This window comes from Corylus avellana, chromosome 8 (assembly GCF_965113065.1).
Source record: "Corylus avellana chromosome 8, dhCorAvel1.hap1.2, whole genome shotgun sequence".
Classification (NCBI taxonomy): Eukaryota; Viridiplantae; Streptophyta; class Magnoliopsida; order Fagales; family Betulaceae; genus Corylus; species Corylus avellana.
This window is the reverse complement of record NC_142497.1, coordinates 15,059,654-15,066,611: the sequence shown is the minus strand read 5'-3', so window position 1 is coordinate 15,066,611 and position 6,958 is coordinate 15,059,654. Positions and strand designations below refer to the sequence as shown.

The following is a 6,958-nucleotide window of genomic DNA, read 5'->3' as shown; positions in this document are numbered from 1 at the left end:
GCAGTTTGAATGCAACATGTTAACTTGTCCCACATTATTAAGAAAACATCAATCTTCAAGTTTGCTTATCTATAAAAGGATGCATATCCTCGCTCTTTGAAACCAAATGCCTTGCTGTATTGACTCAGGCTCCATACTCGACTAGTCAGGCTAAGCAAATGCTCATATGCAAACTAACTTCTTAAGCCGTTTAAGAGTACTTGAAGTTAAAAAAAAATTTAAAAACAAAAACATTAAATATAAGAGCCAGCTCGCGAGCTGGCTCGGCTCGACTTATTAGTAGCTCGAGCTCGATTTTTTTGGCTCGCCCTTAAGCTCGACTCGAGCTCGAGCTCGAGCTCGAGTAAAATTTAAACGAGCCAAGCCTGAACAAGGGAAGCTCACTCAAGCTCGGCTCGTTTACCCCTAACCACCACCCCCCAAACAAAAATAGAATAAGATAAAGCGGGAGCCATCAAACCGTTACCCTTTGACCATACACTTTCAGTCAAACTGCCTGGTATGGCTTGAAGTGCCTTAACTCCACCTCTCTTCAACCTCAAGCTCTCACAGTCACACCCAACTCGGCGGACAAAGCCATCACAAGCTCTCATCTCTTACACCCAAATTAGCACACAATCATGTTCAACTTGCAACGCGCATTTCAAGGCCAAATTTCCCAGTTTCTCAAAATTACCTTTGCTTTCTGGCCGTCAACTCAGATTCCATGTGAGCACCCAAGATCTCCCATTTGTTTTTTGTTTTTTTTTTTTTTTTTTTTTTGCTTCTATGTTTTGTTGGTTGATAGTTTTTGTGTTTGGTGGGCAGGTGGGAGTACAGAAAGAGTATGCTTCTGGGGAAGAGGATGAGTCGCTTGCCTCTGACGCAACGTATCAGGACGAATTTGCTTGGTCTTCTGTGATTTTACCGTGCGTCTCTACCACTTTCTCTTGATTTCATGTTTTTTTGATAATGGGTATTCTGTAGTTTGGATGAATTTGATGGGTATCTAAAATCCAAAAGTATTGGTTAGCTCTAGCCTCTTGCATTGCATGTGAGAATATTGTCATTTATTTGTTATTGTTTACTTCAAGCTATGGTTTTCAGGATGTATGAATGCAATCGCAAAATTGGACCTTCAACCTGATTACCATATTGAATTACTCTGTTTTAGTTTTGGTGTGAAAGCAAGATTAATTAGTACTAAAAAAGTTGTAGGCTGTAGCTAACCATGCGTAATTCATGGTAGTGGGATTTATATCTTCGTTGTTTTGAATTTGAAGAGAATAGGGTGAATCAAGAAAAGAGTCGTGAATGAGGTTTTAGTGTGAATATGTTTCTCTGAAAAATAAACAAATCATTGCCTAAATTTAACTTTGTTCTTGCAATTTTAGGTTTTTGTTCCCAGCCTTGGGAGGTTTGTTATTTGGGTATGACATTGGTGCCACCTCTGGTGCTGCCCTCTCATTGCAGGTGCATGTTTTGTTTATTGACTTCTTTCTTATATATTTAATTTGCGTTTAGTTATCTTTCTTGTTGTTTTGATAACCATCGATTCATTTAGGTGTGTCTTATACAGCCGATTTAAGCATATACATTTTTTTTGTTGTTACAATGATGATTGTTAGTCACCTGAGCTCAGTGGAACAACTTGGTTCAACATTTCGGCCATTCAGCTTGGGCTTGTGGTATGGTTCGAGGATCAGAGTTACATTACTTCTGCCATTTTCTGGATACTTGCAGTTTGTTTTATGTTCAATCCATTCTTTTAATATTGAATTGAATACAGGTCAGTGGTTCACTTTATGGAGCTCTTTTTGGTTCAATTCTTGCCTACCCAATTGCAGACTTCCTTGGTATGTCCTTATTTACTCTTTCCTGAATTTTGGACCCTTTTTTATGATTTTCTTTCCAATATAATGGGTTTTCTCGTAAAGGGAGGAGGCGAGAACTTATCATATCAGCTGTGCTATATGCGCTTGGTGGTCTGGTCACTGCCTATGCTCCAGGCCTTAGTGTCCTTTTAATAGGAAGGCTGCTCTATGGCCTTGGTATTGGTTTGGTGGGCTTCTTTGAAACTCCCCCTCTTCTTTTCTGCAGTCTTAGCTGCTATTATGTACCTAGTCATGCTCTGACCTTCTTATAAGTGAGTTAATTTGGCAGACCATGCATGGAGCTCCTCTCTATATTGCAGAAACTTGTCCATCTCAGATTCGTGGAACTCTAGTATCTTTGAATGAACTCTTCATAGTTCTGGGAATTCTGGTATTCTTTACTCTTATATTATTCTCTATGTTCACTTTCTTGTCTGAAATAAACTGAGCTAGAAAATGAAATTTTCTGTAGTTGGGTTATGTGGTTGGGAGCCTTCAGGTTGATGTAGTTGGAGGGTGGCGTTACATGTTTGGAGTTAGTGCACCAATTGCTTTAATTATGGGACTAGGCATGTGGAGTCTTCCACCATCTCCACGCTGGTTACTTTTTAGGGCTGTTCAAGGTAAAGGGTCTTTACAAGATTACAAAGAGAAGGCCTTAATTGCCCTGAGCAACCTAAGGGGCCGTCCTCCTGGTGACAAATTGTCTGAGAGGCAAATAGAAGACACCTTTGTGTCATTGAAATATGCATATGACGATCAGGAATCTGAGGGCAGTTTCTTGGAGGTCTTTCAAGGCCCAGTTTGAATGCCTTTCTGATCGGTGGAGGTTTGGTCCTTTTTCAACAGGTATTTCTTCCTTTTTGCTGCTATGAATTTGTTTTTACATTTATCTTTAAACTCAAGTTCAAAGAAGCATGTAATGAAGAAATGTGGATTTTTTCTTGTTGGTAAGCCAATGCACCACCTGACTGTGACAGATATAACTGGGCAACCAAGTGTTCTATATTATGCAGGTTCAATACTTCAGGTACGTCATGGTTGAACTCAAGTCTGTTCTTTGGATAAAATGCTATCCCTTTATCTCATTTTTCCTAATGTAATGATATTCTTTGTGATTCTGATATTCAAGACTGCTGGATTCTCTGCAGCCTCTGATGCTACCCGAGTTTCAGTTGTAATTGGTGTGTTCAACGTATGTTTAATAATGTTCCCATGATGTCTTTGAACATGGGGGAAAGAGTCTCCCTGCCTTTATACCTCCTGGTAATGCTAATAATGATTCATTTGTGATTGTTTTCCTCCTTCAGTTACTGATGACATGGGTAGCTATCCTAAAAGTAGATAATCTTGGGAGAAGACCCCTGCTAATTGGAGGTGTCAGCGGCATTGTATGCATCAAATGACTATCAATCTACTACGTATCATGCATTATTCAATGTTTATTTATAAAGAAACATGATGAAAGCTTGACTATGTTTTTCTTTAAATTACCACAGGCTGTTTCTTTACTTCTACTTTCTGCTTATTATAAATTTCTTGGAGGATTCCCTTTTGTTGCTGTAGCTGGTCTTCTTCTCTATGTTGGTTGCTACCAGGTAACCATTTTCTCTTTTAAATGTTGGAATTTACTGCACTATTTCGTTCGAATATAACAATAAGGAGCACGTCTATTGTGGCTGAATTTCATTTTCTAACATCCATAGAAAATTCTATGTTAGAGAGCTACCTTGAGTTTTAGAATTTTCTGGGAAAAAGAAAGAAAAATGAAAGGGAAAGCAGTTAATACCTGATGAGTAGTGACAATTTTTTCTTCCTGACACGGTTGATGGGAATTTCTATTCATCATTAGATTTCTGTTCTTTGAATGGTCTTTCAGATATCATTTGGGCCGATGAGTTGGCTTATGGTGTCGGAGATATTCCCAATCCGGACAAGAGGGCGAGGGATCAGTCTAGCAGTTCTTACTAACTTTGGTTCAAATGCCCTTGTGACCTTTGCTTTCTTACCATTGAAGGTATTGATTTGCTTTTATCAATCCATTTCTTTCAAAGCTGGTATCTCATTGTTCATAGTTTTCATTCTCCTGTGATTGATTGAATACGGAATTCTGCTAAATATTGCAGGAGCTTCTAGGAGCGGAAAACCTCTTCCTTCTTTTCGGGGCTATTGCTTTGTTGTCACTTGTGTTTGTAGTGCTCCTTGTCCCAGAGACCAAAGGTTTGAGCTTGGAAGAGATTGAGACCAAAATTTCGAAGTGAAAGCTCGTATCTGTCGAAATGAATAGGTGAGCTTCCAATACGCCAAGAATTTTGGTTACTCTGTAGACTTGTATCCTGGCATGGCAATGGAAGATCGTCTCCTTTAAACTTCATCAATCTATCTGTCTTATAATTTCATAAAAGCAATCTTATTATTGTACATTATTAATGAAGGTCATCAAGAAGTTGCAACTTCAGGTAAAGGCTTTTCGGCTAGAATACTACTGGGCTTTCATTAACTAGATTAGAATCTTGGTGCGAGTGAACCAGAGATTAAATACTATACTTGATATTGTCCAAAGGCATAAAGAGAAAGAAAAGAAATCTGTTTTGACTTAGGAGATGAACTAGCCGTAGTTTGTAGTGCTCTTTCAGGACCAGATTTATGGATCAAAACCCATTTGCTTGGAGCTCTGGGTTGGACCTCTTAGATTCCAAAGATCCCAAATTCAAAGATCAAAATCAGATTTAGAAGAAAAAAAAAAAAACAATTTACCAGTTTAATTGGGAAGATTAATCTGATAAACTTATGAGTTCGGGCCTTGTAACCCAAATTATGACGGATCATCACCCTGCTAACACCATATTAATTTTGTGAAGTTCCATTGATCATCATTTCGACACTAAAATTATATCCATTAAAATTGCTGAGTGCATTCACTCTCATTCATCTGACTATTATAGTGAGAAATAGGGTAAGCAGCCGACACAACAAATCTATGTTCATAGATTCTTGAAACTATAGCGCATAAGAGTAACTCTAGTCATAGAGGTTATTTTTGCTACTCAAAACACGCATTGTTTTCATTTAGCTACTAGCTTTTTAATACAGACTCCACCATATTATCAATTTACTATCTACTTTCTCTAAATATTATTTTTAATTATTTTTTCCACTTCTCTCCCTCACTGTCCAGTCTGAATCCTACACCCAAAACAACCCATCTGGACTTCGATTCCTTATCGAGGATGGAGTTTCTACAAAGCTATATGTGATTACCCAACGCACCGAGAATTTTGACTGCAGTAAAGATTTTACTCCTAATGCATCAATGTGACATTCACTTTATACTTGAGTTTGCGATTATGTTAGGATTTTGTATCAATTTAGTAAGACCTTTCGGAGTTTTACATAATTTCATTTGGCAGTGTTATAAAGCAATGACAACTCCAATAGTCCGTTTAGCGCATTGTATTTGTACAAACACATTAATCAAAAGTTACACATAGCATGATCAAGATAAATTATCGTGATTGATGTGTTAAAGTCTTATCAAATGGAATACACAATCCTATTACTGGCCCCAAATATTAAATTGTAATCAAGGTTTATGGTTTAAGACATTCTGTGTGATAATCTCATTAATCACACGATAAATTATATTCAATGCAATTTATGGACCACTTATATGTATATTCTGAATAATAATCTCAAATGATAAACATGTAAATATGTTATATGCCCAATGCTCACAAATATATGAGTGAATAAACTACTTTATTTTATTTAAATCAAAATCTCCTACAAAAGAATTGGAATTTAGGGGCACTATAAGCTACCACCTCTCGGGATTAAATCAGTGGTAGACATGGAAGGAGCAGAAACTTGGGAAAAAAGAAATGACGTGAAATCAAATGATTCATTACTTTTAAATGAACGAAAAGAAGCACTGTGATGTAGTAATTCGCCCATATCAGCATCACCATCCAAAAACTGCACCGCTTGCTTCATGCTAGGCCTAGCAGCTAGTATTGAATGTGAGCAAAACTGGCCTAGTTTCAAAACCAATTCCTTTTCCTCCACCACATAATTACCTTCCAATCTTGGATCATTAGCATTAAGGATCTCCTTTTCTCCAGCACTCAGAGACCCAATCAACCAAACTTACTCGTCCAGGCAATCCCCATACCGCTATATCAGCCACGCCAGCACCTCTGCTACGTCAGCACATCGGCCACGTCAGCACATCGGCCACGTCAGTGCCTCTGCCATGCCAGCACCTTTTCAGGCTTGACTTTTCTTGTGTTGACTCTTGACTTTGACTTCTTTTAGTGTTGACTTTTGAGTTTGACTTCTTTGAATGTTGACTGTTGATTTTGATCGGACTCAAAGTTGACCAGGTGTTTTCTGTTCAATTTTTCATCCTCATTTCAAATTTGTTGTTTGTTTTTTTTTTTTTGCTTTTGGTATCTCTATATGGCACAAAATGAGATTTTTTTACTTTAAGGCGTTTGTTTTATGCGGTTCGAGTCGGTTCATGCATTGTTCAATTTGGTTCCACAGCCTTTTTCGGTGTAGTTCAACTCGGTTCAATCTTCTTGCGGTGGGCACTTTCGAGTCAGACCAATCTTTCCTCTGGTCCATGGGTTTTTGTGTAACAACCCAGTTTCATATTGGAAAGATGAGAAGAAGTCCACATAAAGTCGGTGGTTTATAAATATAGTCATGAGTGGTTTATCTAGGGAAGCTTCAAATTGACTAGTCATTTTGGGGTGATAGAGGAGATGTGGCTAACACTTTTCCTTGGGTTGTTACAAATGGTATAACGCCAGGTCTTGTGGTACTGGAGCATTATATGACATGGCCCTGGCGAGGACGTCAGAAATTTAAGAGGGAGAATTTGTAACAACCTGGTCTCACATTGGGAAGATGAGAAGAAGCCCACATAGAATGGGTGGTTTATAAAGATAGTCATGGGTGCTAAGTCCCACATTGCCTAGTTACTAGGTGAAACTGGACTTTATAATGAATTCTAGGGAAGCTTCAAATTGACTAGTCCTTTAGGGTGATAGTGTAGATGTAACTAGCACTTTTTCCTGGGTCGTTACATTTCTGGCCAAACA

At 38.2% G+C, this 6,958-nt stretch overlaps 1 pseudogene across 1 annotated transcript; it reads left to right on the top strand.

The window, feature by feature from the left end:
* The first annotated feature begins 501 nt into the window (after nucleotides 1–501).
* LOC132164475 (D-xylose-proton symporter-like 3, chloroplastic) lies at nucleotides 502–4,311 on the top strand (annotated as a pseudogene). Its single transcript, XR_015912973.1, has 14 exons — nucleotides 502–708; nucleotides 808–908; nucleotides 1,374–1,452; nucleotides 1,608–1,667; nucleotides 1,769–1,835; nucleotides 1,917–2,041; nucleotides 2,143–2,244; nucleotides 2,326–2,702; nucleotides 2,809–2,883; nucleotides 2,986–3,048; nucleotides 3,164–3,244; nucleotides 3,353–3,451; nucleotides 3,733–3,870; nucleotides 3,980–4,311. The product of XR_015912973.1 is annotated as a D-xylose-proton symporter-like 3, chloroplastic (transcript).
* The last annotated feature ends 2,647 nt before the right edge of the window (nucleotides 4,312–6,958 follow it).